We start from the raw sequence: 10,891 nt of genomic DNA, 5'->3' as shown, positions 1-10,891 counted from the left end.
CGGGGGGGGGGGGGGGGGGGGGGGAAGGCCGAATCGTGTTGTGAAACATATGCGTTAAATAAAGGCATACAACTTGAGTTTTAAAATCTTAACATTTTGAATTTTGAAACGTGTTAGTTGCGCGTGAGACGGCAATGTGAATACTTGATAAACAGTGCACACATTACAACAGGATGCTATATGATTAAAGCTGAGTTGGTGATCCTTAGTTGGGCACTCAACCCAGAAGTTTGCAGTTTTCAGTGTTCTGAGATAAAATCGAATCAATGATCGGAACTTAAGAAATGTGCAAAACTGTGAGCCCTTTACACATTCAAATCCAGGGAATGGGTTTAACGCAGTTAAAATGGAACCAAAATGTCACCTATTATCACAACAGTTCAGATGAATAGAGTTGTACCCGCTCTGGCTTTCCCGCCAACTTCCTATATGCACTCCTCTCTCCCCCATTCTTACTACATTCTCTGTCCATCTCATCCTCCTTGACTTGGAACTTTCTTAAATGAAATGAAAATATGCTCTGTAGGATTTAATGCTCTCACATTGGCGGTTATATCTTCTGAGACATAACGCCGTATAGTACGTTGAAAGACAACCGACGTTTCGGAGGAACATATTACCTCCATCTTCAAGATCAAAGAATATGCCAAGCAAGAAACCAGCTTGAAAATTGGCAAGCAGATCTTGTCCTTTTCCATATCATGACAAATAGTTAGCTCTTATATTTTTCAACAATCTAAACAGAAGGGTTTTAAGATTTGGCCGGTGTATAAAGATTTCGTACCTTTGTGCCCAAGTTCGAAGAAAGGAAAATTATTTTTTTCACAGAGAGGGTTGGAATTTCTTGTTCCTAAGGAGGCACTTACGTTTGCGATTGCTCTGCGTGGTACATAAAATTAAATCGATTTTTTTTTAATTCTCTTAGTGGGGGGTAGAGTCCAATTGGGTTCACTCGGCACGGCCACTGATTGGCCTATTGTAGCCTACCCCGGGTGATTATGATGATGGAGAATTTGGTGGAATTAAGATGGGCAGGGGAAACCGAAGTACACGGAGAAAACCCGCCCCAGCGCCATTTTGTTCACCACAAATCCCACTTGACCAGACCAGCGATCGAACCCGGGCCGCCGCGGTGGGAAGCCAGCGACTAACCGCTTGAGCTATGGCGCTGCCTTGCCTGGTACATAACTCGAAGGTATATTTTTAAAATGTCTTTCTCATAAACCTTATCATCCTTCACTTAATATTGTATTATGTATGTATGCATATTGACTTCAAGTACAGTCTGTGTTGATAATTCTGACGCCTCTGTCCATCTAGACAAGAGCACAGACTCTTTCTGAGGCGTAGACTGCCACATGATTTTTTAAGTGACTCATTTTATTAAATATTTTGTGTAAATTTTTTGAAGTTTCCTTTAATATTGGTTTCCCATGGAGATGAATAATTATGGACGAAACTTCTTCCATACCTCACCGAGCGGGTTGGAGTACAAGTAATGGTCTAGATTCATATTCTTGAGGTGCTAAGTTCTAATCTCCACCGGGATAAGGCTATTCTGAGATTTGTGTGATTTTACTCAGTCACTCCAAGCAAATGCTAAGATAGTACCTGGACTATGGCATGAATTCTTCCATTAAAATCATTCCCTCTACTTAATTCTTTGATAATTTCTCATTTTACTCTGCATAGTCCAAATATTGATAGCGCAGTATAATATTAAAGGAGAAATTCTCATTAAATCCGTGTTCCAAAAATAAATAATACGATGATATAAAAATTTGTTTCAGTTTCTTGAGTTACCTTCCTTTTTTTTTTGTCATTAATTTTCTATTTCAGAGAACTGCTTTAATATTTCGTAATTGCTAATCTTTATCGTCGTCATAATTATGAATATAGCGCCAGGAAAGTAAGTAAAATTCTATTCTCGTACCTGTTATTCTAAATACATTTTCTGCTAATAGTGTCTTTCCCCTAACCGGCCTTATCCTGTTCATGTTGTTGGATAGCTGTACTATATTTTGCTATCAGCTTTCAGTAATATTGCTTTTAGTATAATCTGTAGACTAACACAACTCTCTAAATGAATTAAAAACAACTACTGTGAGAGTTGGTATGAACTGACAGTAGAAACGCACCTGATCCATAATTGGAAGCGATATTAATGTGATTGTTCAAAGCGAAAGGCACGTAACCTTTCGAAAGTCAGCTGCTCTACATGGCAGATGTTTTCTCCAAAGATGATTATTGAGTCAGTTAATGTCATTCACGTAGCTCAGTCACTTGGCGCCTGTTGTTCTTGAAAGTAGCTTCAAGATTTTTTTTTTATTTCGGTTAAGATCTCCCTCAGAATTGAATAATACTCAAATGTCAGAAATGTGAAGGCACATGAAGTAATATAGCTATCCCATGCGGTAAAAAATTTTCACTACAGTTTCAAGAAACAGTTTTTTGTTTGTTTGTTTGTTTGCTATACTAACTTACACCCAACATCTCAAGAGTATAGGACTAACACGCGTCATTTCAACGACCTTTAGAACACAATTCTTGTAGGGAATTCCGTAGAGAAATAAAGAAAATTGAATTCCTTCACTGAAACTGATTAACTTTCTTGGAATTTCACATAAATAAAATCACGTCCCAGAGGATAATACTCTTCAAATTAAGCCTAGATAAAATTCTGGTAATGTTTGATACAGTTTCTTTTAGAATATATTATCGCCTTGTCCCCTGTCAAAAAGGGGGAAGGGAAATCTATATGTCAGTGACTTCTTTTCTGTTTCGTTTAGTGCAATATCTACGAGGCTAATCTAATCATCAATTACGACTTTGTTGATTCATATAATACTTCTGTTTTTATTTACTTAAAATTTATGTTCAATTTCAAAAGTTTCAAATAAAAGTTGTGGATCTGAATGAGATTATTACAGTTTTTCTAAGATGATCAGTTTTAAGACTTTTGGAATGAAAAATTAGACGTACGTTATGTGCCTTTTGGCTTCACCTTCTTTTCTTGTGCACAAATCAGAATTCGAGAGCAGCTGAGCAAATTTTCGTGATATCTGATATTAAGGAGTTCTACTGAAATTTGTTGGGAATACTATTTCTTTTTAATATTGCAAGAGTATGAGGAAAACTGTGCAAGGGCGCATTCTCCGGGGGTAAAGCGGCAGGGGCTTGAAACTGACCACTCACCTCCAACTAGTGCCGAGGGCAAGAAAATATGGATCTACATATCCACTCCCACATACGCCTTCATTAATTATGCACAGGGAACATTTTTAAATTTTTACCTATTTTTAACATAGTGACCACTCCGATGCAATTAATTTTAACACAGTGCCTCATGGACATGTAACTGCGTGTTCTATATTTCGTCTGCTATGTTCTTACTAATTATATTTCCAACTTTCATTGTTTTTTAACGTTATTAATGCATCATTTCCTTAGGGCATTAGAACTGTACATCAATCATTACACAGAGCTAATCCACAACTAAAAAGCTCTCATTTTTGTTCTATCGCCCATATTCTACTGTTCATGTTTCAAACATTGTACGTGCATCATTTTTTTGTTTGTATTCAATAAAATTTGGAGAAGGGACAAATTGAGAACTGAGGCAACGATATGTCGATTAAATCTGTATGCGCGTAGCGCCGTAGCTCAAGCGGTTAGTCACTGGCTTCCCATCGCGGCGGCCCAGGTTCGTTTCCGAGTCTGGTCAAGTGGGATTTGTGGTGGACAAAGTGGCTCTGGTGCAGGTTTTCTCCGAGTACTTCGGTTTCCCCTGCCAATCTTCATTCCACCAATTGCTACACAATCACCCTCACCTATCATCAGGTGCTGGTACAATAGGCCAGAAGTGGCCTCAGTACAAGGGACTTAGTCCCACCCCACTAGCAATAAAAAAAGAAAATAAATAAATCTGTATGCACATTAATCATATCAGTGAGATCAAAGCAACTGCAGTTATAGGCTATTTAAAAGCGAGACCTTAATTTAATTGATTCATAAATAGATCTTACTGCACGCGACACTACGCAGTATTCCTCGTACTCTTCTATCTACTCGTTATCAAATGTTTCCCTAGAGCAGTAATCTGTTTTTTTCTTCATTAATCATAACATTCGTCTTAAGTTATCCCCGAGATTTCAATCTGATATAAAGCAGGAGAAACAGATGAAGAAGAGACCTCCTAACTACCTTATTCATAGAGAAGAATCGTCCTTGAACATCTAACCGTCGCTCGGTCAGTATGTTCCGGATCTATTAATGGAACCCAACCCCATCAGGAGGTGGGTTGGAATACCTGCACGGAAAGGGGACCCGGTGCCTGGGAGCATAACTGGGCCACCCTGTCACTGGGAGACATAAATACAGAGACTTAGGCCTCCAGGTTGGGGGTTGGACGCAAGGCTGACGACCTTGCTCTGCAAAAGAAGTACTGTTACGGAATCCAAGGAAGTAAAAACCGGATAGTCTGCTTCAAGACAAACCTGGCAGAATCTTCTAAGGAAGATTATAGCTCAAAATGGGCTGCTTTTGCAGCGATGGTATTGGTGGTAGTGGTGGTGAAGAGGAGGAGGAGGACGACGTCGAAAACGAAGTTAAATATGATGATAATATGATGATGATGAGGAGGAGGAGTACGACGACGACGAAGACGAAGATGAATATGATGATGATATGATGAGGAGGAGGAGGAGGAGGAGTACGACGACGACGAAGACGAAGATGAATATGATGATGATGAGGAGGAGGAGGACGACGAAGAAGAATATGATGATGAGGAGGAGGAGGGCGACGAAGACGAATATGAGGAGGAGGAGATGATGATGATGATGATGATGATGAGGAGGAGGAGGAGGAGGAGGATGAATGCGACGACGACGAAGACGAAGATGAATATGATGATATGATGATGATGATGAGGAGGAGGAGTACGACGACGACGACGACGAAGACGAAGATGAATATGATAATGATATGATGAGGAGGAGAAGGAGTACGACGAAGACGAAGATGAATATGATGATGATATGAGGAGGAGGAGGAGGACGACGACGAAGACGAATATGATGATAAGAATGAGGAGGAGGACGACGAATACGATGAGGAGGAGTAGGAGGAGGACAACGAAGACGAATATGACCACGACGACGACGTTTAATGGAACGTAAAGTTTCGTTACATAAACATGACATAATTTAAACAATCTCCATTGCTCAGCTAGGCCCAATAAAAAGAGAACTGTCCTATATATAATTGGAACATCTTCCGAAACTTTTCATTAAAAGAAATTAAGAAGATGGAAAACATCCGAAATAATAATCATGTTCCTTTGTGTAACAATTTGCTGTCGCAAACATTTAGACACAGCTGTTCATCATAATGGTCTGAAGATCTCGCCAACAAACCTTATCCTGAGCCACATGAATTCAATCCACCCTTTTTGTTTAATATTACAGTGCCCTTTTAAGTAGAGCAAACTCTCGTTATGGCCGGTCACGGTAGCCGAGTGGTCTAAGGCGTGCACTGTCTTCGCTCGCTCGGAAACCGGGATCGTTGGTTCGAATCCCACTCAGGGCATGGATGTTTGTGTGCGTTTTTCTGTGTTTGTATACAAGAAGAGGCCTTGCGACGAGCTGATAACCCGCCCAAGGAGTCCTACCGTATGACTAAGACTTAGAAAAACAGAAGTGAACGGAGAAGTTCATGGAGGTAGGTCTAGGCCCACTGGGGCTGTAGTGCCAAGGAAAAAAAAAATTTCTCGTTATAACGGACTAATGGGTGTTGCTTTTTATCGACGATGTCTGTTATAACCGAGTGGAGGGGTATTCACGTCAGTACACCGTAGGTTACATAGCCAATGCACTCAGCAAACATATTTTTCCGTATTAGGGGTTCTTTCTTATTGTAAATAATTTCCCCTCTAACTACAAACGCTTTTCAGTGTCTCAGGACCTCTAAAAATTGACAATTGTAGACAGCCTAATTTTGTCCCTTAAATCATAAAACCATAATATCCGGGTCCGTTATAACAAGGGTTTACTCTATTCTTTGGTGTTCAGATATTCCGATTAAAATGGTCTATGTTTTTGCGCCCCATATATCTCGTGCCTGCTACATACCTTCTTGTTTCGATCGCCCTAATATCACCAGGTGAAATGATTGGCTTCGCTATTGGTGGTTGTGCTCGGGCTGCAAATCCCGACCGTAAAGAAACCAGTACGTAACGAAATGCTACTCGGGGCTCGAACTTGGACGAAAGAAGACATAAACAATATTCTTCAGTATGTTGGATTTGTAAACGTTGAAACGGTGGTCATGAACAGTCATATCTTCCGGGGTATGAGACGGTGTAGTTCAGTTAAAGTCTACCGACGTTTCGGAGGAACATATCATCTCAATCAAATAAGAAACCAGCTTGTAGGAGGAAGTCAGTGGAGGACAACACTGCGGGTTGCCTGCTACTTGTTGGTTTCTTGCTTAACGTTTTTCAGGGACCCATTTTTCATTCGTCAATGTTTTCTGTTTCATTATTTTAGTGGATGCGCGCTCGTGTGCGCTCGAGACGTGTCAGCCTTAATGGATATTTGAGCCTGAGTAAAAATCAAGATGAGAAATCAATTATTCAATCCAGTGTCAGACTAAATATAATTCTGAACATGTCACACGATAAATCGGGTTGACAAGAAAGATTGGCAATGGAATTTTGAAACGTTATGCCTCATAAACAAGAAGGGCATGTAAAACGAGACAATATTCTCCCTCAAGCTGCATTTGGTCCTATAACTGAAAACATAAAGTTCCATTAATAATAACAAACAAAAAACAAACTCCGTGGCCTGTAGTCCGCAAGAGAACTATACCGACCTAGCGACCGCCGTTAGTCGGCGAAGTTATTGCTAACTATTTGCGGATAGAGGGTGTCACGTGGTCAGCGCAACGGATCCCCACGGCCGCTATTGTCGGTTTTCTAGACCGGGTTCCATTAATAATAAAATGAGAAACTCTTAACTGTAAATATATAATAATGTAGAGTGTAGACCCGTTACTAGGTAGCGATAGCAAATAAACAGGTTCCCATAGTAACGAATCAACATGCAACAATAGAGGAACTGCTGGTAGCGGTGTTTTCTGTGATCCGCACTGCAGCCATTGCTTCGCAACGACACAGTAAACATGTCCCTGCAGCAAAAATTTAACTACAAAAATAGAATAGCTGTTTCCTGTGCGGTCCAGGCCGAGGGGTTATAAGTGAGGCAAAGTTGTAGCAATGAGTCAGCTGTGAAGATTATTAGCCAGCGGGCAATGACTTCAGCACAGGAACGTAAGTTAGGCATGATCTGCTCTGTAAAGCCTGTACTGACAGAGGACTTGTGTGTAGTACAAAAGAACAGTTTTCAGTGACATGTTATATGTGCGAAATGTATACTTGACGATTCCAAGCATATTCATAGGAGAGAAACTCGTCTTATCGTCAGAGAGGATGTTACATTAGGACAATTACCACAAACGTTCAGTTGCAAAAAATCTCTGGTCGTGGGTATCAAGGGGTTGAGCTAGGACGAACTGATTGGTGGTAAACCGTCAGTCATAAAGTAATTTTGACTTTGACTTTGTAATCACAGGGACTGAAGAATCTCCATTGTTAAGATCCGTTACCAGGAAATGTCTAGTGAAAGCAGACTATGAAGAAGTAGTCTGTGCTGTAGTGATTGGTAAAGTGTGGTGCTGAAGTGGTTAATAAATCCAACCTCCAATCCAAAACCCCATGTACAGTCATTAACACGCGACTATATTCCCTCAGTGACGTAGCAGTCGCAAGCTCTGTATCATTGAGAATGACTGCACGAGTCAGCGAATAATAAAGTGGAGGAACGAGGATGGAAGGACTGAACAAGTTGGCTTATATGGTTGAGATTCGCGAGGTGCCTGGTTCGAGTCTTGACCAAGCTTGACACAAGTTAAACTTATTTTGAAATGAGGCAAGAATATTGACTCTTAATTTTATATTACTCATGAAAGAGTAAGGCCTACCGCCTTTTCTTGAAGAAGTAGTTTGTGTGCCCCAGTGACCTGAAGAGTTATGCTGGCGGGAGTGTAAGCTCCACGTAGGGCCATTCATGCTAGACACGTTAAAGGAAAGGGATTAGATGAAGTGAGGTCTCTGGTCTTCCAAGTTGGGGTTTGAACGTGGGTCTAACGAGCTCACCCCGGGCAAACTTACCCTTACGAAACGAAGGAAAACGTCAAGATCCACACACAGGCATGTAACGCATGTGAAGAAGAAGAAGAAGAAGATAAGTTAATCGTCAAGTTTAAGCTTTACTCAGACCTTGAGTTAACAAAATCGCCTTGCATATTCCGGTCCCATAGGACAATTTTCAGAGGCTTGTACGATAAAGGGACATTGTTTACGTGTACATCAATTTTAAGCCTACTTATATTCGTATATAATTTTTACAAGAGTAACCTAACATTTCTTATTAAAAAAATGCGGGGCACGCGGTAGCGTAGTTGTTTGAGGCACAATGCTACAAGCCAGAAGGTCGCGGGTTCATGTCCCGATGAGGTCATTGAATTTTTTTCAATTGACCTAATCCTTCCAGCCCCACTATGGTCATGGGGTCGACTCAGCCTCTAACAGAAATGCGTACCAGGAATATTTTTTGGAATATTCTTGGGGGTAAAGGGCGGCCGGCGAGTAGGGCTGAAAAACTTGCCGCCGTCTATGAGCCGATTGTCTAGAAAATGTGGGAACCTCAACATCTCACAACCCTATGGGCCTCCACGGCCTGTTAAAGGAATACCTTTGTTCTTACTTTACTTACTAGCGCAATTTTAATAAAAAGATAACCAGTCGAGTTTTTATTTTCATATGAGTACAGTCAGTTTGAAATGAGGTTTTCGTAGTTTTACTCCAAAAAATGCCGAGATACCTAAAATTAGGCCACGGCCTCTTCCTTCCACATCTTTTCCAATTCATTATTTACTATCTGATCATTCGACACTAAATAGATATTTATTATCGTTAGCTTCTTCATCAGAACAAACAAGACTGTCGCCGCAGTCGTGGCCTGTTTCAATATATTAGCCTATCAATGTGACCGAGGAAAAACATGAAAACCCTTAATCTGGATGACGCGGCACAGATTCGAATCTGATACCTTTTAAATACGTCATATGCATTGCCACTTGATTCATTCTGCTTGGTTTTTCCTTCTTCCTCGTCTTTATTTCTGTCTTTCTTTTATTCGTTTCTTTTCTCTTTGTCGGCTGCTCGGTTACTACTGCCAAGCGAAATTCGTAGTCATCCGTACCAACACATGCTAAGCACCAGCCGTGGCTGAAAACCTCAAAACCAATAATTGCTGCCAACTGAAGCGAACGTTCATGTTCCACGTTCACCTCTACAAGAGGCAATGCTTTTAGTAATAATGTACAAGTCATGGTTCAATTATGGTAAGTTCTCTGAAGCCACTATTTGGTGAATATATAGTGCCTGTCATTTTGTGTGTGTGTAGTACCTTCACAGAATGAAAACTCACTTTATGATTACAATGTTTTATTACTCGCATTTCAAAAAAGAGTAACTTGCCACAATGAGTACTTTGGTACACTTCTCTTCTTTGTATCGACAACCACAGTACTGAAATTCTTTTCCGGTCACTGTGTTCTAAACAGCATATTACACGCTAGTCAAGATTTTGAAATATATACTTATTACTAACTGCCTATTAAGTTGGGGGCTCGCGGCATCGTAGTTGACTGAGGCACTAAGCTATCAGGCGAAAGGTCGCGTGCCCCGGGAAGTTATTATAATTCCGATAATTTTGGACGAGGAAACTGTCGAGGAATAGGAGGCGGGATAGCGCAGTCAGTACAGTGACTGGCTACGGGGTGCACGACAAAGGGGTCGGAGTTCGAGTCCCAGTGGCGGCAAGAAATTTCTTTTCTCCATGTCGTCCAGACTGGCTCTGGGGTCCACCCAATCTCCTATCGAATGGGTACCGGGGGCTATTTCCCCGGGGTTAAAGCGGCCGGGGTGTGAAGCTGACCACTCACCTCCAGCTAGTGCCGAGGTCAAGAAAATATGGATCTATGCATCCACTCCCCCATACGCTTTCATGGCGTAGTGCCTACTTTAGCTTCTACTGTCGAGGAATAGGGCAGAGATATAGTAGTTGTGTGCCGGTCACGGTGGCCGAGCGGTCTAAGGCTTGCACTGTCATCGCTCGCTCGGAAGCCGGGATCGTGGGTTCGGATCTGTTTCCTGTGAGGTACGAACTGAATTCTTATATATTATTCTTATACACTGCCGGTCACGGTAGCCGAGCGGTCTAAGGCATGCACTGTCTTCGCTCGCTCGGAAGCCGGGATCGTGGGTTCGAATCCCACTCAGGGCATGGATGTTTGTGTGCGTTTTTCTGTGTTTGTCTACAGGTAGAGGCCTTGCGACGAGCTGATCACTCGCCCAAGGAGTCCTACCGAATGTGTAAGATCTAGAAAAACCGAAGTGAACGGAGTTCATGGAGGTAGGCCTAGGCCCACTGGGGCTATAGTCCCAAGGAAAAAATACTATTTGTGTATTAAAGAATATATTTAAATCAACAAATGAGTGACAGATTTCTTCATGCTACAAGCATTGTGAGTGTATTATGCTTACGATAATGCTGAAGCATTAAAAATGTGGAACAAAGTGACAGATACACCAGTTGGCCTTGTTTTGGCTGAATTCATAATTAAGACTGCATTTTATGTGCTCCAACTGTAAAGGTCCAAGGTCAAGTGCAAGGCGCGTAACTTGTTGTGACATTCTTACTTTCTTTAACGACACTATCAGAGTTATATCTGTTATTTATCGTCGAATGGGAGAAATTTGGAA

Source organism: Cryptotermes secundus, unplaced genomic scaffold (assembly GCF_002891405.2).
Source record: "Cryptotermes secundus unplaced genomic scaffold, Csec_1.0 scaffold964, whole genome shotgun sequence".
In the NCBI taxonomy this organism is placed as follows: Eukaryota; Metazoa; Arthropoda; class Insecta; order Blattodea; family Kalotermitidae; genus Cryptotermes; species Cryptotermes secundus.
Note: the sequence above shows the minus strand (reverse complement) of the source record.